At 44.9% G+C, this 22,967-nt stretch overlaps 1 pseudogene; it reads right to left on the reverse strand.

Annotated features, from left to right (window-relative positions):
- Positions 1-17,275: 17,275 nt before the first annotated feature.
- LOC135567391 (olfactory receptor 4S1-like) lies at positions 17,276-21,233 on the reverse strand (annotated as a pseudogene).
- Between the last annotated feature and the right edge of the window lie 1,734 nt (positions 21,234-22,967).

Consider the following 22,967-nt stretch of genomic DNA (forward strand, 5'->3'; position numbering starts at 1 on the left):
TTGGGGTTAAGGCCTCGCACCTGCCTGATATTAACCATCCTAATGCCATACATAAAAGGATTGAAAAGTGGTGGACATACCAGAAAATAAACAAATAAAATAGTGTGAAGTATAGCTGGAAGATCTGCAGTTTCATATCTGCTTTGTAGAATCACAAATAACCAGCCAAATAAGAAGTTCAGCATAGAGGCTATACTGTATGTGGTGTACAGGTGGTAAATGCTTTCTGTTTAGTCTCTTTAAAAGACTTAAATAAAACATATTTAGAGGAAATAGCTAAAGGCACAGGCAAGTAGTTGTCACAATACACTCTGTCTATAACTTTACCACAAAATTGCAGTCGCAATCTCAGGGAGATAATGATGGCGTTGATGAAAAAATACACCAAGGACAGGCCATTTCAATGGACCGTTTCCTGGACCCAGATTAAGTATAGTCCTGGACTAAAATACACTTTCATGGAGAATCTGTCCATTATTCTTGTTCCCAACCACTGGCAGGTATCTTGGTATTGTTGAGGGACTACCTTGTTCGCTTCAGTCTGAATGAGGGAAGCAACACAACAGTCTGAGGAGATGTAATCGTTGGTAGCCTGGCCCCAGATCTATTTGTGTTATCATTCCAACTCCTTGTCATGTATGGAATGACAAGGGGTGGAATGTTAGCACAAACATACCGGTACCCAGGCTATATACGTATTAGGGCACTATAGTTTTTCCTGACCATATTATCTAACCAGGGAAAACAGGGAATAACGCAGGACCCTGAGTACTAGCTATAGTCTAAAACCTAGGCCCAGAGCCTTTCCTGCTTAGGTAACAATTAGGACCGTTATTGACACTGTGGGCTTCCCTAGACCTACAGTACACTTTCAGAGCCTATCAACCCAGAGGCGATGACAGAAGCTGTGTGTCCCAAATGGCACTCTATTCCCTATATAGTGCACTACCTTTGACCAGAGGCCTCTGATCAATATAGGGAATAGGGAATATATAGAGAGAATAGAGTACAATTTGGGATGCAATCAAGACCAGCCGTTCCTCTCCTGGAGCCCCTCAGGTCTCTACAGGTTAATAGCTGCATTAATTGGTTCCTAGGGAACAAGGCAATATAGTGGACTAATGACCTGGCACATAATGACTCGATAAACATGTTTATTATGCTCTTGTTATTGGCTTCTACTGTCCCCATGGTGAAGTATGGATGGAGTAAAACAAATGACTGGTGTTTCATACATAATTTTCATTGACAGAACTCCAAAACTTTTGACAGCTTTTTACAGGATGGATAGAGTACATGACAAATGTGTTTCATACATGCAATCCATCATCATTACCCTTGCTGTTTTCTTTTATTCTGTGGGTCAAACATATTTTACAGTAACCCTGGAAAAACAAGATGGGTATGTGGTTGTCCCACCTAGCCATCATAAGGTGAATGCACTAACTGTAAGTTGCTATGGACACAAGCGTCTGCTAAATTACATAAATGTATATCTGGTATTCCAATTTATAAATAAAACAAAATACAGTATATACAGTATATTTATCATTATGAATGAATGAACTGGATTTTGTGAGGACAGAATAAGCTATCCAAATTAGGCAACATGTTACTCTTGTGTCCCAGGTAGTTGCCTTTCTGGTATGAAGAATACCAAAGCTAGTCATCTGTCAGATAGCTGGCACACATATATCATGTTACATTGAACAGTTGGCCCTCAGAAAACATGACATGCATCCAGATCTCAGGCAGAATACAGTTGGTTTTCACGCTACAGTATTTCCCTTAATTTCTCTCTCAAAATGTCAAACAATCCCCAAGCTTGTATGTACTGTACAGGGCCTATTTTCTGTTATTTACAACAGGCACAGCACAGTTAGCAAGGATGTTAATGTATTAATATCAGTACAGTTCATTCTTTTCCCACCACTGGTACACCCTATCATATATGGTATTAGGACCAAGGAGATCAGAACATGTATTACAAAAATGATAAGAACAAGAATCTTTCCTAACTCTCTTGATTTTCCTCATCTAAAATCTGAACGTAAACTGGTACCAATTATGACTTTAGATGGTACAGCAGCAGGGCAAGGGTTGCCGGTTTGAATCCCAGGTATCACAAGAACTTGTGACAGAATGTGAGCCGCCAGAACTGGATGTTTTTATCATCAACCTAATCGCTTGTTTCTCCTTTGTATTGCTTTTTTTTTGCATTTTGTTAAGCCTATTTTACTGTAGGAAAGTCAAATAAGGGATGGTGCTGTGTTGCTGATCCTTCCACTTTAGCATGTCAGTGGGCATGTATGTGTGTTTCAGGGGGGTTGGAGAAAGAGAAAAAGGATGTAAGGATGCAATAAGTTCTGTTTCCACAAATGGGCAGTAAAGTATTCTTCCAGACATGACGGATCTAGTAGATCCTTTTGATATTTTGAAGAAATGTGAATTAGAAAGTAAAATAAACAAATCATGTATGCATTTTCTTGATCAAATAGTTTATTAATTTCGTCATCCTAAAATAAATACAACTATTATTGCATCATTTATTGTTTATGTAATTGAAAATAATTCAAATGCATTTTTTAAATAGTTTCATGTAAAATGAGGAAGTTCAGCCCAATTCCCCACTCAAATACATTTAATCTAAAGACACCTCAGTTTGTGTTACAAACATAGACGTCAGCGTATCTGTCCCAATAGGACGTCTGTGAGAGTACGGGCAGCGCCATTGAGGCCATCTACATTTTGAAGTTGTCCATTTTCTTCTTCTACTACTTCTATGAGTTGGCAAACAATCTGAAAGGTTGCATAATGCCACTCGGAGAGTGTTGTTTGAACAGGTGTAAAGTTGGTGATTTACTGCCACCTGCAGTTTGCCCACAAGTATGATTCATTGGCTGATCCCTCATGGTGACCTTCATGGAATTATGTGATCCTTCCTTAACCCATATGAAGTCCCACCCAGTTACTACTCTAGTGACTTTTGGCCACACGAGTTCTCTATCTCTATGCTTTCAAACTTTTTAGACCGGCCACTGAGCTAAAGATTGTCCAGCCCATCTGGCATTTGCCCTAACTGCCTGGCCAGTCTGTTTCTGCCTAATTCTTCAAGATATGCGCACACTGTAATTTAAGCACAGGTGTTGTTTCACACCAATATTCCATGATAATGTCCCTGAGAGGAAAAGTTTGTGGGGTGTGTCAGTGTTAACACGGAGAACACCTCTGGTACAGTGTAACATTCTAAGTGAACCACAGTGTGATTCTACTTCATCTGAAATTGATTGAATTACTGCCTTTGTGCTGTTACTGGGTCTGAATATGAAGATGATATGGCAAGAGACATGTAAAGGTTAAATACAATGCAACCTGATGCAAACATTTAATAGTCTTTGAGCAACTGTGAAAGTCCATTGCCATGTGTACAGTCAGTGATTACAACTATAAGCAAATAGCCACTAAATTCAATGGCACAATGAAGCAATCATGAAGATTCATATTTTAGGGTACAGATCTAGTATGTTTTTACAAGCATGTCTTATTTTGGCCGGCCTCTCTCCATATGTAATAGGATTGATTGGTGGGCATATTATAAAATAGTGAAGCATAGGTGGTACACATGTCTCTAGTGCAAACAGTGAGGAGGACATAGGAAAGCTAATTCCCCTGTTTTGGGAAAAGTTCATCATTCAATTCTAACTTAAATAGGCTTGTTTATGATCATTATATTGATTGGGCCTTACTGTGTCACATATGAAGTGCTTAGTATTGTATATGGACGGATGCTTTGATCAAGGGAGTATGCATAGAATTCTAACTTGAAAAATACATTTGGATCTTCGCAATTTTTTGCCTCAATCGTGCAGTTATGTCAATGGGAAAAATGAACATTCAGGCCTATGAGAGAGGAAGGCAGTGTTTTATGGTGGCTTGATGTTTGAGTAAATCTCCCCAAAGACAAACATGACTTTTATCAGTCAGAGGATTAGACACAAGATCAATGTTAAAGTTAATGCTTCAACAATAGGTGGAAATGAACTCGAATCAGTAGTAGGCCTAAGATAACAATTATCCACATAACTGGCATTGTCTTCTTAAGTGAAATATAAGAACAGGATATATACAGTAGGCCTAAAACATCTATTTTCACTTCAGAACAAATTCTTATTTACAATGACGGCCTACACCGCCCAACCCGGACGATGCTGTGCCAAATGTGCACTTCCCTATGGGACTCCCAATCACAGCTGGTTGTGATACAGCCTGGATTCGAACCAGGGAGTCTGTAGTTGTAACGGCATTCAGAGGTGGAAGAAGGATCGGACCAAAGCGCATTGTCGTAAGTGTTCATGATGATTTATTCAAAACGAACTGAACACTAAAATACAAAACAATAAACGATGTGAACAAAACGAAAACCAAAACAGTACTGTGTGGCCCAAACACTCACACGGAAACAAACACCCACAAACCAAAAGTGAAACCCAGGCTACCTAAGTATGATCCTCAATCAGAGACAAGTAACGACACCTGCCTCTGATTGAGAACCATACTAGGCCGAACACAAAAACCAACATAGAAAAACAAACAGACTGCCCACCCCAACTCACGCTATGACCACACTAAGACAAATAATAAAATAACAGAACTATGGTCAGAACGTGACAGTACCCCCCCAAAGGTGCGGACTCCGGCTGCAAAACCTGAACCTATAGGGGAGGGTCTGGGTGGGCGTCTGTCCGCGGTGGCGGCTCTGGCGTGGGACGTGGACCCCACTTTACCACAGTTTTTGTCCGCCTCCTCAACCACCCCCGTGGCCTCTTACGAGCGGCGACCCTCGCCGCCGACCTCCGACTGGGGACCCTAGCCATGGGTCCCGTATGGACCGGGAGATTCCGGCAGCGCCGGACAGGCGGGAGACTCCGGCCGCGCCGGACAGGCGGGAGATGCCGGACAGGCGGGAGACTCCGGCAGCTCAGGAGTGAAGGACGGCTCTGGCAGCTCCTGGCTGGCTGACGGCTCTGGCAGCTCCTGGCTGGCTGACGGCTCTGGAGGCTCCTGGCTGGCTGACGGCTCTGGCGGCTCCTGGCTGGCTGACGGCTCTGGCAGCTCCTGGCTGGCTGATGGCTCAGGACAGACTGGCGGCTCTGGCGGCTCAGGACAGACTGGCGGCTCTGGCGGCTCAGGACAGACTGGCGGCTCTGGAGGCTCAGGACAGACTGGCTGCTCAGGACAGACTGGTGGCTCTGGTGGCTCAGGACAGACGGGAGACTCTGGCGGCTCAGGACAGACGGGAGGCTCTGGCGGCTCAGGACAGACGGGAGGCTCTGGTGGCTCAGGACAGACGGGAGACTCTGAAAACGCTGAGCAGGAGGAAGGCTCTGGAAGCGCTGGACAGGCGGGAGCACCTGTAGGGAGAAGACGGAGAGACAGCCTGGTGCGGGGGGCTGCCACTGGAGGGCTGGTGCATGGAGGTGGCACCGGATAGACCGTACCGTGCAGGCGCACTGGAGCTCTTGAGCACCGAGCCTGCCCAACCTTACCTGGTTGAATGCTCCCCGTTGCCAGGCCAGTGCTGGCGAACCGGGGACACCATGCGTAAGGCTGGTGCCATGTACGCCGGCCCGAGGAGACGCACTGGAGACCAGATGCATAGAGCTGGCTTCATGGCACCTGGCTCGATGCCCACTCTAGCCCGGCCGATAAGAGGAGCTGGAATGTACCGCACCGGGCTATGCACACGCACCGGGGACACCATGCGCTCCACCGCATAACACGGTGCCTGCCCGGTCCCTCTTGCTCTCCGGTAAGCACGGAGAGTTGGCGCAGGTCTCCTACCTGCCTTAGCCACACTCCCCGTGTGCCTCCCCCCAAGACATTTTTGGGGCTGCCTCTCGGGCTTCCTTGCCAGCCGTGTTCCTCCTATCGCTGGCTCCTCTCCTGAGCTACCCCTCAGGCCTGAGCTACCCCTCGGTCATGAACTACCTCAGTCCCGAGCTGCCAGTGGGGTCCCTTGTTAGAGTTCCTAGGCCAAGGTCGGCGGCGAGGGTCGCCACTCAAAGGACGCTAAGGAGGTGGTGGAGTGGGGCTGTAGCTGTAGCTGCACACAGGGAGCCTATGTTTCTACGTTTGTTTTATTTTTATCATCAACCCAATCTTTTGATTCTCCTTTGTATTGCATTTAATTTCTGTAAATTCTGATGCATTTCCTTTAAATGTATTTTACTGTTGGAAAGTCAAATCAGGGATGCTGCTGTGTCACATGTCAGTGGGCATGCATGTGTGTTTCAGGGGGGTTGGAGAAAGAGAAAAAGGATTTAAGGATCCAATAAATTCTGCTTCCACAAATGGGCAGTAAAGTATTCTTCCAGACATGACGGATCTAGTAGTGTCACGTTCTGACCTTTATTTACGTCTTTATTTAGTATGGTCAGGGCGTGAGTTGGGGTGGGCAGTCTATGTTTGTTTTTCTATGTTTGGTTTCTGTTTCGGCCTAGTATGGTTCTCAATCAGAGGCAGGTGTCGTTAGTTGTCTCTGATTGAGAATCATATTTAGGTAGCCTGGGTTTCACTGTTGGTTTGTGGGTGTTTGTTTCCGTGTGTGTGTTTGTCGCCACATGGTACTGTTTCGGTTGTTGTAGATTTCACTTCATTGTTTTTGTTCGAGTCTTCATTTGTCTTTATTAAAAACCATTATGGACACTTACCACGCTGCATCTTAGTCCGATCCTTACTCCTCTTCAGAGGAAGAGGAGATCTGCCGTTACAAGTAGATCCTTTTGATATAAGGATTTTGTTTCTTGTCCTAGTAAAATACACACAATTTCCTGTACAATAAAAGGGATGAATCCATTCACATGATAAAAAAGCTGTTTATTAATTTAATCATGCTATGGTATCTGTGAGAGCACTGTGAGAGCACTGGAAGCGTCATTAAGGCCATCTCCATTTTGAAATAGTACATTTTCTTCTACTACTTCTACGATCTGACAAGCAAACTGGAATGGTACATACTGCCACTGTGAATAAAGCCAAGGTTGGCTCCTAGGTATAATTAATTGGCTAATCCCCCCTGGTGACCTGTATGGAATTATGTGATCCTTCCTTAACATAGGAAGTCCCACACAGTTACTACTTAAAAATGGTGAAAGTCCTCAATGGCGCAGCCCATGCTAAAATTGGCTTTTGGGCACGAGAGTCCTCTATCTACCTCTATGGTTACAAACTTCTTAGACCGGCAACTGAGCTAAGGAAGGACCAGCCAGTCTGGAATTTGCCCTAACTACCTGGTCCACCTGTTTCTGCTTTATTCTTAAATATCTCCCCAGATATTAGCAGAATGGCGCTGAGAGGATGGTTGACATTTTACGTGCTCCTAACCAACTGGGTTATTTGATTATTTTTTTGCGTTGTTTGTAACTTATTTTGTACATAATGTTGCTGCTACCGTCTCTTATGAACGAAAATAACTTCTGGACCTCAGAACAGCGATTACTACTGGAAGAAGCTTTTTCCTTTAACGAGTCCAACAAAAACTGTAATATCATATGTTTTACCAAGTCGTGGCTGAACGACGACATGAAGAACATAGAGCTGGCAGGTTTTACACTATATCGGCAGGATAGAACAGCAACCTATGGTAAGACAAGGGGTGGCGGTCTATGTATATTTGTAAACAACAGCTGGTGCACGATAAGGAAGTCTCAAGGTTTTGCTCGCCTGAGGTAAAGTATGTCATAAGCTGTAGACCACACTATCTACCTAGAGAGTTTTCATCTGTATTTTCGTAGCTGTCCACATACCACCACAGACCGATGCTGGCACTAAGACTGCAGTCAATGAGCTGTATACCGCCATAAGGAAACAGGAAAACACTCATCCACAGGCGGCGCCCCTACTGTCCGGGGACTTTAATGCAGGGAAACTTAAATCCCTTTTACCAAATTTCTACTAGCATGTTAAATGTGCAACCAGAGGGAAAAAACTCTAGACCACCTTTACTCCAAACAAAGAGACACGTACAAAGCTCTCCCTCGCCCTCCATTTGGCAAATCTGACCATAATTCGATCCTCCTAATTCCTGTTTACATGCAAAAATTAAAATGAGGAAGTACCAGTGACCCGGTCAATAAAAAAGAGGTCAGATGAAGCATATGCTAAGCTAAAGGACAGTTTTGCTAGAATGGTGTATTCATCAATGCATCAAGATTCTTCCGATGGAATTGAGGTGTACACCACATCAGTCACTGGCTTCATCAATAAGTGCATCGATGACGTCGTCCCCAAAGTGACTACGTACATTCCCCAACCAGAAGCCATGTATTGGCAACAGGCAACATTCGCGTAGAGCTGCAGCTTTCAAGGAGCAGGACTCTAATCTGGAAACTTCTAAGAAATTCCAATATGCCCTCCGACGAACCATCAAACAGGCAAAGCATCAATACAGGACCAAGAACGGATCATACTACACCGGCTCCGATGCTCATCGGATGTGGTAGGGCTTGCAAACAATTACAGACTACAAAGGGAAGCACAGCTGAGAGCGGCCCAGTGACACGAGCCTACCAAGTTAAGAGCCTGCTAAGTTACTTCTATGCTCGCTTCGAGGAAAGTAACACTGAAACATGCATGAGAGCATCAGCTGTTCCAGATGAATGGGTGATCACGCTCTCCACAGCCGATGTGAGTAAGATCTTTAAACAGGTCAACATTCACAAGACGAACTACCAGGACGTGTACTCTGAGCATGCGCTGACCAACTGGCAAGTGTCTTCACTGACATTTTCAACCTCTCCCTGTCTGAGTCTGTAATAACAACATGTTTCAAGCAGACCACCATAGTCCCTGGGCCCAACAATACCAACATGTTTCAAGCAGACAACCATAGTCCCTGTGCCCAAGAACACTAAGGTAACCTGCCTAAATGACTAGCGACCCGTAGAACTCACGTCTGTAGCCATGAAATGCTTTGAAAGGCTGGTCATGTTTCACATCAACACCATTATCTAGAAACCCTAGACCCACTTCAATTTGCCTACCGCCCTAACAGATCCACAGATGATGCAATCTCTATTGCTGTTCACACTGCCCTTTCTCACCTGGACGAAAAGGAACAATGCTATTCATTGACTACAAATCAGCGTTCAACACCATATTGCCCTCAAAGCTCATCACTAAGCTAAGGACCCTGGGACGAAACACCTCCCTATGCAACTGGATCCTGGACTTCCTGACGGGCCGCCCCCAGGTAGTAAGGGTAGGTAACAACACATCCGCCACTCTGATCCTCAACACGGGGACCCCACAGGGGTGCGTGCTCAGGCCCCTCCTGTACTCCCTGTTCACTCATGACTGCACGGTCAGGCACGACTCCAACACCATCATTAAGTTTGCTGATGACACAGCAGTGGTAGGCCTGATCACTGACAACAACGATACAGTCTATAGGGAGGAGGTCAGAGACCTGCTGCCAGGACAACAACCTCTCCCTCAACGTGATCAAGACAAAGGAGATGATTGTGGACAACAAGAAAAGGAGGACCGAGCATGCCCCCATTCTCATCGAAGGCGCTGTAGTAGAGCAGGTTGAGAGCTTCAGGTTCCTAGGTGTCCACATCACCAACAAAAAAACATGGTCCAAGCACACCAAGACAGTCATGAAGAAGGCACGACAAAACCTATTCCCCCTCAGGAGACTGAAAAGATTTGCATGGGTTCTCAGATCCTCAAAAGGTTCTACAGCTGCACCATCGATTGCATCACTGCCTGGTATGGCAACTGCTCGGCCTCAGACCGCAAGGCACTACAGAGGGTAGTGTGTGTGGCCCAGTACATCACTGGGGCCAAGCTTCCTGCCATCCAGGACATCTATAACAGGCGGTGTCAGAGGAAATGTTCAAAGACTCCAGCCACCCTAGTCATAGACTGTTGTCTCTGCTCCCGCACGGCAAGTGGTACCGGAGCGCCAAGTCTAGGTTCAAAAGGCTTCTTCACTGCTTCTACCTCCAAGCCATAATACTCCTCAACAGCTAATCAAAGGGCTACCCAGACCTCTCTTGTACGCTGCTGCTACTCTCTGTTTATTATCTATGCATAATCACTTTAACTATATCTACATGTACATTTTACCTCGACTAAGCAGTGCCCCCGCACATTGACTCTGTACCGGTACCCACAGTATATATACTCGCTATTGTTACTTTACTGCTTTTACTGTTTAATTATTTGTTACTTTTATTTTCTATTTTTTACTTATCACTTATTTTTCTTAACTTAACGAGACATACTTCCGGGTTGGAGCGAGCCGGTCGCATCCGCGCTTCGGTCTGCAGGTTGTATAACTTTTTCATTACATTACATTTCATTATAATACAACGGTCTGATTTGTCTAATCTTAGCAATTTCTTCTTAGCTAGCTACATAGTCGTCGTTGTATCAAAGATAATTGCGTAATTATCGTATTTCGTCGTCCTCCTATCTGCCCAATACGTTCACCGGCTACCGTAGCACTGTAGTAACTATCACACTCAACTGAACGACTTGATTAGTGTAGTGTTAGCTAGCTACATAGTTGTCTTTGCTGTCTTCGTATCCAAGATAATTGTGTAGTTAGAGTGTGTAGTCTTAGAGTGATTATCTTAATTTACCGAGGTTAGCTAGCCAGCTATTTTGTCGTCCTTAACGTAGGAGACACTCCTAGCTAGCCAATAGCCAGCCAACGTCTACTGAATAGAACTTTCGCATTCCGGTCGCATTCCGCTTCGCTCCACAGGTAGTATCACATTTTCATTTCATTTCATTACAGTCCCAACGGTGTGATTTGTTTGATCGTAGCTAGCTAGCTACATAGCCGTCTTTGTTTCAAAGATAATTGTGTAGTCTAGAGCGATTTTCTAGGTTAGCTAGCCAGCTATTGTCGTTCTCCTAACGCAACGTAACGTAACCAACACTGCTAGCTAGCCAGCTAGCCCCGAAAAGCAGCATTGTAGAAACTTCACACTCAACGGAACGACTTGATTAGGTAGTGTCAACAACGCAGCTAGCCTACCTCAGCAGTACTGTATCATTTTAATCATTTTAGTCAATTAGATTCTTGCTACGTAAGCTGAACTTTCTGAACATTCGAGACGTGTAGTCCACTTGTCATTCCAATCTCCTCTGCATTAGCGTAGCCTCTTCTCTAGCCTGTCAACTATGTGTCTGTCTATCCCTGTTCTCTCCTCTCTGCACAGACCATACAAACGCTCCACACCGCATGGCCGCGGTCACCTAATCTGGTGGTCCCAGCGCGCACGACCCACGTGGAGTTCCAGGTCTCCGGTAGCCTCTGGAACTGCCGATCTGCGGCCAACAAGGCAGAGTTCATCTCAGCCTATGCCTCCCTCCAGTCCTCGACTTCTTGGCTCTGACGGAAACATGGATCACCACAGACAACACCGCTACTCCTACTGCTCTCTCTTCGTCCGCCCACGTGCTCGCACACCCCGAGAGCTTCTGGTCAGCGGGGTGGTGGCACCGGGATCCTCATCTCTCCCAAGTGGTCATTCTCTTTCTCCCCTTACCCATCTGTCTATCGCCTCCTTTGAATTCCATGCTGTCACAGTTACCAGCCCTTTCAAGCTTAACATCCTTATCATTTATCGCCCTCCAGGTTCCTCGGAGAGTTCATCAATGAGCTTGATGCCTTGATAAGCTCCTTTCCTGAGGACGGCTCACCTCTCACAGTTCTGGGCGACTTTAACCTCCCCATGTCTACCTTTGACTCATTCCTCTCTGCCTCCTTCTTTCCACTCCTCTCCTCTTTTGACCTCACCCTCTCACCTTCCCCCTACTCACAAGGCAGGCAATACGCTCGACCTCATCTTTACTAGATGCTGTTCCTCCACTAACCTCATTGCAACTCCCCTCCAAGTCTCCGACCACTACCTTGTATCCTTTTCCCTCTCGCTCTCATCCAACACTTCCCACACTGCCCCTACTGGATGGTATCGCGCCGTCCCAACCTTCGCTCTCTCTCCCCGCTACTCTCTCCTCTTCCATCCTATCATCTCTTCCCTCTGCTCAAACCTTCTCCAACCTATCTCCTGATTCTGCCTCCTCAACCCTCCTCTCCTCCCTTTCTGCATCCTTTGACTCTCTATGTCCCCTATCCTCCAGGCCGGCTCGGTCCTCCCCTCCCGCTCCGTGGCTCGACGACTCATTGCGAGCTCACAGAACAGGGCTCCGGGCAGCCGAGCGGAAATGGAGGAAAACTCGCCTCCCTGCGGACCTGGCATCCTTTCACTCCCTCCTCTCTACATTTTCCTCCTCTGTCTCTGCTGCTAAAGCCACTTTCTACCACTCTAAATTCCAAGCATCTGCCTCTAACCCTAGGGAAGCTCTTTGCCACCTTCTCCTCCCTCTTGAATCCTCCTCCCCCCCCCTCCTCCCTCTCTGCAGATGACTTCGTCAACCATTTTGAAAAGAAGGTCGACGACATCCGATCCTCGTTTGCTAAGTCAAACGACACCGCTGGTTCTGCTCACACTGCCCTACCCTGTGCTCTGACCTCTTTCTCCCCTCTCTCTCCAGATGACATCTCGCGTCTTGTGACGGCCGGCCGCCCAACAACCTGCCCGCTTGACCCTATCCCCTCCTCTCTTCTCCAGACCATCTCCGGTGACCTTCTCCCTTACCTCACCTCGCTCATCAACTCATCCCTGACCGCTGGCTACGTCCCTCCCGTCTTCAAGAGAGCGAGAGTTGCACCCCTTCTGAAAAAACCTACACTCGATCCCTCCGATGTCAACAACTACAGACCAGTATCCCTTCTTTCTTTTCTCTCCAAAACTCTTGAACGTGCCGTCCTTGGCCAGCTCTCCCGCTTATCTCTCTCAGAATGACCTTCTTGATCCAAATCAGTCAGGCTTCAAGACTAGTCATTCAACTGAGACTGCTCTTCTCTGTATCACGGAGGCGCTCCGCACTGCTAAAGCTAACTCTCTCTCCTCTGCTCTCATCCTTCTAGACCTATCGGCTGCCTTCGATACTGTGAACCATCAGATCCTCCTCTCCACCCTCTCCGAGTTGGGCATCTCCGGCGCGGCCCACGCTTGGATTGCGTCCTACCTGACAGGTCGCTCCTACCAGGTGGCGTGGCGAGAATCCGTCTCCTCACCACGTGCTCTCACCACTGGTGTCCCCCAGGGCTCTGTTCTAGGCCCTCTCCTATTCTCGCTATACACCAAGTCACTTGGCTCTGTCATAACCTCACATGGTCTCTCCTATCATTGCTATGCAGACGACACACAATTAATCTTCTCCTTTCCCCTTCTGACGACCAGGTGGCGAATCGCATCTCTGCATGTCTGGCAGACATATCAGTGTGGATGACGGATCATCACCTCAAGCTGAACCTCGGCAAGACGGAGCTGCTCTTCCTCCCGGGAAGGACTGCCCGTTCCATGATCTCGCCATCACGGTTGACAACTCCATTGTGTCCTCCTCCCAGAGCGCTAAGAACCTTGGCGTGATCCTGGACAACACCCTGTCGTTCTCAAATAACATCAAGGCGGTGGCCCGTTCCTGTAGGTTCATGCTCTACAACATCCGCAGAGTACGACCCTGCCTCACACAGGAAGCGGCGCAGGTCCTAATCCAGGCACTTGTCATCTCCCGTCTGGATTACTGCAACTCGCTGTTGGCTGGGCTCCCTGCCTGTGCCATTAAACCCCTACAACTCATCCAGAACGCCGCAGCCCGTCTGGTGTTCAACCTTCCCAAGTTCTCTCACGTCACCCCGCTCCTCCGCTCTCTCCACTGGCTTCCAGTTGAAGCTCGCATCCGCTACAAGACCATGGTGCTTGCCTACGGAGCTGTGAGGGGAACGGCACCTCAGTACCTCCAGGCTCTGATCAGGCCCTACACCCAAACAAGGGCACTGCGTTCATCCACCTCTGGCCTGCTCGCCTCCCTACCACTGAGGAAGTACAGTTCCCGCTCAGCCCAGTCAAAACTGTTCGCTGCTCTGGCCCCCCAATGGTGGAACAAACTCCCTCACGACGCCAGGACAGCGGAGTCAATCACCACCTTCCGGAGACACCTGAAACCCCACCTCTTTAAGGAATACCTAGGATAGGATAAAGTAATCCTTCTCACCCCCTTAAAAGACCTAGATGCACTATTGTAAAGTGGCTGTTCCACTGGATGTCATAAGGTGAAAGCACCAATTTGTAAGTCGTTCTGGATAAGAGCGTCTGCTAAATGACTTAAATGTAAATGTAATGTAACTTCTTAAATCATTGTTGGTTAAGGGCTTACAAGTGAGCATTTCACTGTAAGGTCTACACCTGTTGTATTCGGCGGATGTGACAAGTGTAATTGGATTTGTTTTGAGATACAAACATGCCTGTTTATCAGGGATATGATTAGACACAAGATCGATATAAAAGTTAGTGCTTCAACAATCCAGGGGAAATGAACTTTAATAAGTAGTCCTCCTAAGATAACAATTCATCAAGAGTGGAAATGTCTTATTAAGTCATATACAGTGGGGAGAACAAGTATTTGATACACTGCCGATTTTGGCCACCGATTTTCTACTTACAAAGCATGTACTGTGAGAGGCGGAATCTAAAACAAAAATCCAGAAAATCACATTGTATGATTTTTAAGTAATTAATTTGCATTTTATTGCATGACATAAGTATTTGATACATCAGAAAAGCATAACTTAATATTTGGTACAGAAACCTTTGTTGGCAATTACAGAGATCATACGTTTCCTGTAGTTCTTGACCAGGTTTGCACACACTGCAGCAGGGATTTTGGCCCACTCCTCCATTCAGACCTTCTCCAGATCCTTCAGGTTTCGGGGCTATCGCTGGGCAATACGGACTTTCAGCTCCCTCCAAAGATGTTCTATTGGGTTCAGGTCTGGAAACTGGCTAGGCCACTCCAGGACCTTGAGATGCTTCTTACGGAGCCACTCCTTAGTTGCCCTGGCTGTGTGCTTCGGGTCGTTGTCATGCTGGAAGACCCAGCCACGACCCATCTTCAATACTCTTACTGAGGGAAGGAGATTGTTGGCCAAGATCTCACGATACATGGCCCCATCCATCCTCCCCTCAATACGGTGCAGTCGTCTTGTCCCCTTTGCAGAAAAGCATCCCCAAAGAATGATGTTTCCACCTCCATGCTTCACGGTTGGGATGGGGTTCTTGGGGTTGTATTCATCCTTCTTCTTCCTCCAAACACGGCGAGTGTTTTGTCTCATCAGACCACATGACCTTCTCCCATTCCTCCTCTGGATCATCCAGATGGTCATTGGCAAACTTCAGACGGGCCTGGACATGTGCTGGCTTGAGCAGGGGGACCTTGCGTGCGCTGCAGGATTTTAATCCATGACGGCGTAGTGTGTTACTAATGGTTTTCTTTGAGACTGTGGTCCCAGCTCTCTTCAGGTCATTGACCAGGTCCTGCCGTGTAGTTCTGGGCTTATCCCTCACCTTCCTCATGATCATTGATGCCCCACGAGGTGAGATGTTGCATGGAGCCCCAGACCGAGGGTGATTGACCGTCATCTTGAACTTCTACCATTTTCTAATAATTGCGCCAACAGTTGTTGCCAACAATTGTTGCGCCAACAGTTGTTCTCACCAAGCTGCTTGCCTATTGTCCTGTAGCCCATCCCAGCCTTGTGCAGGTCTACAATTTTATCCCTGATGTCCTTACACAGCTCTCTGGTCTTGGCCATTGTGGAGAGGTTTGAGTCTGTTTGATTGAGTGTGTGGAGAGGTGTCTTTCAAACAGGTGCAGTTAATACAGGTAATGAGTGGAGAACAGGAGGGCTTCTTAAAGAAAAACTAACAGGTCTGTAAGAGCCGGAATTCTTACTGGTTGGTAGGTGATCAAATACTTATGTCATGCAATAAAATGCAAATTAATTACTTAAAAATCATACAATTGATTTTCTGGATTTTTGTTTTAGATTCCGTCTCTCACAGTTGAAGTGTACCTATGATAAAAATTACAGACCTCTACATGCTTTGTAAGTAGAAAAACCTGCAAAATCGGCAGTGTATCAAATACTTGTTCTCCCCACTGTATACGAGCAGGATATATACAGTAGGCCTATGAACAGCTATTTTCACTTAAAGGTCAAATGCAGCCATTTTTATCTGAATATCGTATGATTTTTGGATAACAATTTAAGTACGTTACTGTGATTATGTTTGACCAACTAATTTGAAAACAAACACAAATTGCTTCTTAGCAAGTGGGCAATTTCTCCATAAAGAATTTTACTTGGACTGTCTGGGTGTGGTCTGAATGGGGAGGGGGAAACTGAAAACTAGCTGTTACTGGCAGAGAGATTTGGAACCCTTTTTAAAATGATTCGTCTATTTTCTCATTTACTGCCTGGTGTTGTCAGCAGATGGAATAAAACTCCATCCCACCAAAATAGCCTGCAGGCCAAAACTCCATCCAACCAAAACTGGCTGAAATTTTAGGCAGTCTTTAAAAAATTGCTTTTACACTAAAAGGGCATTTTCATTATTTTTACAATTTCACAGCATTATTCCAACCTCATAGTGTGGGAATAAACACTGAATGTACTAAACATTAGTAACACTTGCTCTTTCCATGACATACACTGAGTTTACAAAGCATGACAGACTGACCAGATGAATCCAGGTGAAAGATCCCTTATTGATGTCACTTGTTAAATTCACTTCAATCAGTGTAGATGAAGGGGAGGAGACAGGTTAAATGATTTTTAAGCCTCGAGACAATTGAGACATGGATTATATATGTGTGCCATTCAGAGGGTGAATGGGCAAGACAACATATTGAATTGCCTTTGAACAGTGTATGGTACTACCAGCTCTCATAGTCTCACGTCAGAACTAGACATTCATCCATGTTTCTCAAATTTCAAAGTTGTTCCAAATGTTAAATTCCGAAGTGTTTAAGGTCAAGTTAAGGCATTAACTCCGGTTTCCACGTCATTTCCCGACGTCCTCAGACATGGATGGATGTTGAGTACTGACTTGTATCACAGGTCACCTGGCTGGTATGGTAATAGGTGCCAGGCGCACCGGTTAGAGTGTGTCAAGAACTGCAACTCTGTTGGGTTTTTCACACTCAACAGTTTCCTGTGTGTATCAAGAATGGTTCACCACCCAAACGACATCCAGACAACTTGACACAACTGTTGGAAGTATTGGAGTCAGATATGTTGATGCACACAGGGGGAGAGGGTTTTTAACACAAGTGCATCACTCCAATGCATTTAACTTAGGGCAGCAAGTTTCATCACATACATTATAGGGTTCACCAAATGAGGCACAACTAAGAACTCCACCGCCATGATATTCCTCAGGGCCAGCAGGCTGGTGTTGCTGCCATAGCGAGCAAACATCACATCGAAGGTGACGGATATGATGAAGTTAGTCAGGGTGATCAGATGAGGCAGACAGGTCTGCATTAAATTCTTCCTCTTCTCCCTGAAACGCAAAGACGCTTTGATGATGTCCACATAGGAAATCAGGATTATTGTTTGAGAGACGTGAGAAAAGGTGAGAATGAAGCCATAGAGGTTGTTCAGAGTGGTGTCAACACATGAGAGTTTCAAGAACTCCTAGTTTAAGCAGTAGAGTTTATCGATGTAGAAGCCACAGGGGGCAACCTAGCTGTTAGTCCCATCTCAATGCTACTTTCTGGCAATGAGAAAAGCCACGTCCGATAAAGCAGTGTCCACACTTTGAGTTGTCATGATATAGTGGTATTGTAATGGCTTACAGATGGCCACCACCTGTCATATGCCATCACTGTCAAGCTGTTGAATTCACAGAAAGCATAGGAGTAGATGACAAATATCTGGGTCATGCACTCAATGTACATTATCACATGATGGTCAAATAAGGTTATAAAGTATTTTTGTAGATCTGTTTGTTTTTCTGTGTCTCGTTCAGTCCGTGCTGCACAAACACTATCTTCTGGGAGTAGTTGAACTCCATTGTCATTGACACCAGGCACACATGGCTAGTTTACACAGGACTTGAGAACATTCCGTTTATCCAAGTTTTGTTGGTTGGTCTATTTAAAAATTGTTTGATGACAATCTGACTGTAACTGTACAGTAGCACTTTGTAGCACTCATTAAAACAGTGTTATTATATTCAAATGTCAGTTGAACATTATTTTGATTGCAGGACAACCCAAAACCACCAGCAACAGCACCCACCTACAGTAGAGTACAGTACTCAACATGAATCACATTCTGCATCAAACATTACATTTCACAAATCATTAAACTCAAAGTTAGGGAGGAACCTTAAAAATATCCAACTGAATGCGTTATTAATCAAAACAAAGTAACTAATTTCCAAGTCTTCAAAGTAAGTTCCCCTTGAAAATAATCAATGATCATTCATATGGTTGATAAATGGTCAACACAGAGTACGGAAGCGGACAATGGGGCGGACTAAGACTATGGTGAAGTGGGGGCCACGTCCAGCACCAGAGCCACCACCGCGGACAGATGCCCACCCAGACCCTCCCCAATAGGTTCAGGTTTTGCGGCCGGAGTCCGCACCTTGGGGAGGGGGTACTGTCACACCCTGACCATAGTTTGCTTTGTATGTTTCTATGTTTTGTTTGGTCAGGGTGTGATCTGAGTGGGCATTCTATGTTACATGTCTAGTTTGTCTATTTCTATGTTTGGCCTGATATGGTTCTCAATCAGAGGCAGATGTTAGTCATTGTCTCTGATTGGGAACCATATTTAGGTAGCCTGTTTGGTGTTGGGTTTTGTGGGTGATTGTTCCTGTCTCTGTGTTTGCACCAGATAGGGCTGTTTTGGTTTTCCACGTTTGTTGTTTTGTATTATGTTCATGTTTAGTTGTCTCATTAAAAAACATGAATAGAAACCACGCTGCATTTTGGTCCGCCTCTCCTTCACCTCAAGAAAACCGTTACAGCAGTTCCAGAAGGTTTAAGAAAATATTTACCAGAGTTGCAAAAAAAATCCATAACTCAGACTGGTCAATGAAAAGTCAAGATTAAGATGGGCAAAAGAACACAGACACTGGACAGAGGATTTCTGCCTAAAAGACCAGCATCCCGGAGTCGCCTCTTCACTGTTGATGTTGAGACTTGAGACTTGTTTTGAAGGTACTATTTAATGAAGCCGCCAGTGGAGGACTTGTGAGGAATCTGTTTCTCAAACTAGAAACTGTACTCGTCCTCTTGCTCAGTTGGGAACCGGGGCCTTCCACTCCTCTTTCTATTCTGGTTAGAGTCAGTTTGCACTGTTCTGTGAAGGGAGTAGTACACAACTTTGTACAAGATCTTCAGTTTCTTGGCAATTTCTCGCATGGAATAGCCTTCATTTCTCAGGACAAGAATAGACTGACGAGTTTCAGAAGAAAGTTCTTTGTTTCTGGCCATTTTGAGCCTGTATTCAAACCCACAATTTCTGATGCTCCAGATACTCAACTAGTCTAAAGAAGGCCAGTTTTATTGCTTCTTTAATCAGGACAACAGTTTTCAGCTGTGCTAACATAATTGCTAAAGGGATTTCTAATGACCAATTAGCCTTTAAAAATGATAAACTTGGATTAGCTGACACAACATGCCATTGGAACACATGAGTGATGGTTGCTGATAATGGCCCTCTACGCCTATGTAGATATTTCATTCAATATCAGTCGTTTCCAGCTACAATAGTCATTTACAATATTAACAATGTCTACACTGTATTTCTGATAAATTTGATGTTATTTTAATGCACAAAAAATGTGCTTTTTAAAAAACAAGAACATTTCTAAGTGACCCCAAACTTTTGAACGGTTGTGTACATCCAGACTTAATAGCCACTTCTTCCCCCCCCCATCTCTTTCAACCATACAGTTTTTAAATTCCTCATCAATCCATGGAGCCTTAAAAGTTCTAACAGTCAGTTACATAACAGGTGCATGTTTATCAATAATTAGAAGGAGCAATTTCATAAATTCATCAAGTGCAGCATCTGGATGCTCCTTATTAATTACATAAGACCAACAAATATTTTTTAACTTCATCCAGAGAAGAGTTGCAGCAAAATCATTTGTATGATCTCTTATACACAATTTTAGGCCCATATTTTGGAACTTCGGCTTTCTTGGATATACCATATTGTGATCATTGCATCCAATAGGTACGGATACAGCTTTAGAACAAAGTTCTACAGTATTAGTAAGAATGTGATCAAACATGTGGATGATCTTGTTCCTGTAGTGTTTGTAAACACCTTGGTAGGTTGATTAATAACCTGAACCAGATTACAGGCACTGGTTACAGTGAGAAGCTTCCTCTTGAGTTGACAGCTTGATGAAACCAGTCAATATTTTCCGATCCCAAGAAAGTAGACCTATCAATACACTATCAAATATTTCACACATATTATTTAGACACTGAATGATACTTTAGCACTTGGTGGCATATAGCAACACCCAAAATAAAAGGCTTTAGATGTGCCAGGTGAGGCTGCAACCACAACACTTCAATAAATAACACTTGACATAAAATCTTCTCTGAGCATTACAGGGATATGGCTCTGAATGATTATAGCAACACCGCCCCAATAAGCATTCCTGTCTCTTCTATATATGTTATATCCTTGTATTGCTACTTCTGTATCATCAAATGAATTATCTGAGTAAGTCTCCGAAATGGCTAATATATGAATGTTATCTGATGTTCGCATGAACCTTATTTCTAATGCTACATATATTAATACGGGCTATTTTCAGCCCTTTCCTGGGTAGCTTATCAGACATAGACATGATGTGGAAAATAACAAACAAAGCAAGAGAAAAACATATACATTCAGCAGTCCATTAATCAGTTGGTGTTGCGGGGTTGAAGCTACAAACCCATAGGCTTGTCTCTCTCATCCCATCCTTCCCAGGCTTTTGGAAGGGAGGGTGGACAATGAGCCTGTCATAGCAGATGTAAGCAATGTCCCCACGCGCTCAGGCAGCCTTCATGGCTTGGATGAGTTCTTTCCTCTTCTGGCGCACAGCTTCAGGGTAGTCCTCATTGAGGAAGATGTACGTTCCTCTCAAGTTCTTGGCTCTTTCCAGAACAGCTACCTCGTCCTTGAAACACAGGAGCTTGACCACTATCGGCCTAGGCCTTTCATCTGGGCTGGTGGTGGATTTTCCAGTTCTGTGGGTGCGCTCCACCTCAATTTTCCTGTGGTCCATCTTCAGTTTCTACGAGATAATTTCCCTCACTTTGTCCTCAAAATCCATCCAGGTCTCATGTGGAGATTCTGCAATTCCGTCCATAAGCGTGTTGTTCCGCCTTGATTGTCCCTCGAGATTTCTCTGTCATTGTTATCATGGATTCACATACATATTGCTGTCATCTTGCCGTTCTCCTGTTTAAACTTATCAAGCTGACTCTGGGAGAACCGCAAATTGTTCTTCAGGTCTTGGAACTCTCTGGTCAGGTCGTACATTATTTTATTAGTTAACTCCACTAGGATTTGGACACAACACTTGAAGAAAATGTCTTATTGTTGTAACAACTGCTTATAGAACTCTGTTTGTTTGTTCATTTAAAAGATTCTTCACCTGTGATAGAGAGACACCACTGTCCTCAATGGTACACCCGCCGGATTTGGTCTTTGTCATGGTAGAATCATAGGTTACGCTGTTACTCATCGCAGTTCCAGACAGTGCAAGTCGCAGATAAGGGAAGATCCCCATGAAATGGAGAGAAAAATGAATGGCAACTTATTGCCATTTGGCGTTCCATATACACAATCGCAAATACCACTCAAATGGTCGGCAGTTCATCCAAACCATATGGAAAGTGGAACATGGCAAATGCCAAGTGTCATACCCCAAAAATCCCAAAGATGGCAACTGCACTCCACCATAGATTTTTTTTGGTCAATTATACATATGTAATAACCGTATGAACATAGATTTGTCTTATTTTATTGAGTTTGTCCATTTGCAATATATGATCATAGGAAGTTGGCTTCCGAACCCAAAAGTCAGTGAACCATGTCCAAATGGCATAAGAAATATCCAAATGGCATTTACACTGACCAAATGATATATATCACTATGTTAAGCCCTGAATCAACCTAGAAGGTCTATTTGTCATGTTTGATCATAGGAAGTTATAGGAAGTAAGAATTTGGTGCAATGAGAGAGAAGTGGGACTTTGAAAAATGACCAGGGGTGCCCAGTCAATGGGCATTTGCCATCACGAATTGGACATGGTTTAATATACTGCAGAAATGCCCAATTGACTGACTCATTGAACTCGGGATGGAAGAGCAGTGACAGTGGTTTGTCGCCATCACTCGTGCAATGAGAGAGAAGTGGGATTTTTTTTAAATGTCCAAAATGACAAGGGGCGTCCTCTATTGGATGGGCACGGGTGGGGGGTGCTCCCTACCCAGCCATGGACCCCTTGCACCCTCCTAAAGGCATTAAAACCCTTTTTTTTAATGCTCCTGGAAACCGGTTCAGATTACCAGGCGCACAGCTGTCCATTTGCAATGTCTTACAATGGGCATTTACCGTCACGAATTGGACACGGTTTAATATGCAGCAGAAATGCCCAATTGACTGGCTTGTTGAACTCGGGACGGATGAGCAGTGATTGTGGTTCCTCTCCATCGCTCGTTGGTGTTGATTTCAGCCTGTCCATTTGGTGATGGTAAATCCCTCATTATAAACGTTGGAAATGTACTGTCCATTTGCAATGTTTTACAATGGGCATTTACCATCACGAATTAGACATGGTCTAATATTGTCATGTATTGTCATGTTATGTCTTGTTCCTGTTCTTTCTCTTCACTTCGTTTCCCCCTGCTGGTCGTATTAGGTTACCTTCTCTTCCTTTCCTTCCCCCAGCTGTTCCTCATCTCCTTTAACTACCTCGTTTACCCTCTCCCACCTGTTCCCTTTTTCCCTCTG

Source organism: Oncorhynchus nerka, unplaced genomic scaffold (assembly GCF_034236695.1).
Source record: "Oncorhynchus nerka isolate Pitt River unplaced genomic scaffold, Oner_Uvic_2.0 unplaced_scaffold_2107, whole genome shotgun sequence".
Classification (NCBI taxonomy): Eukaryota; Metazoa; Chordata; class Actinopteri; order Salmoniformes; family Salmonidae; genus Oncorhynchus; species Oncorhynchus nerka.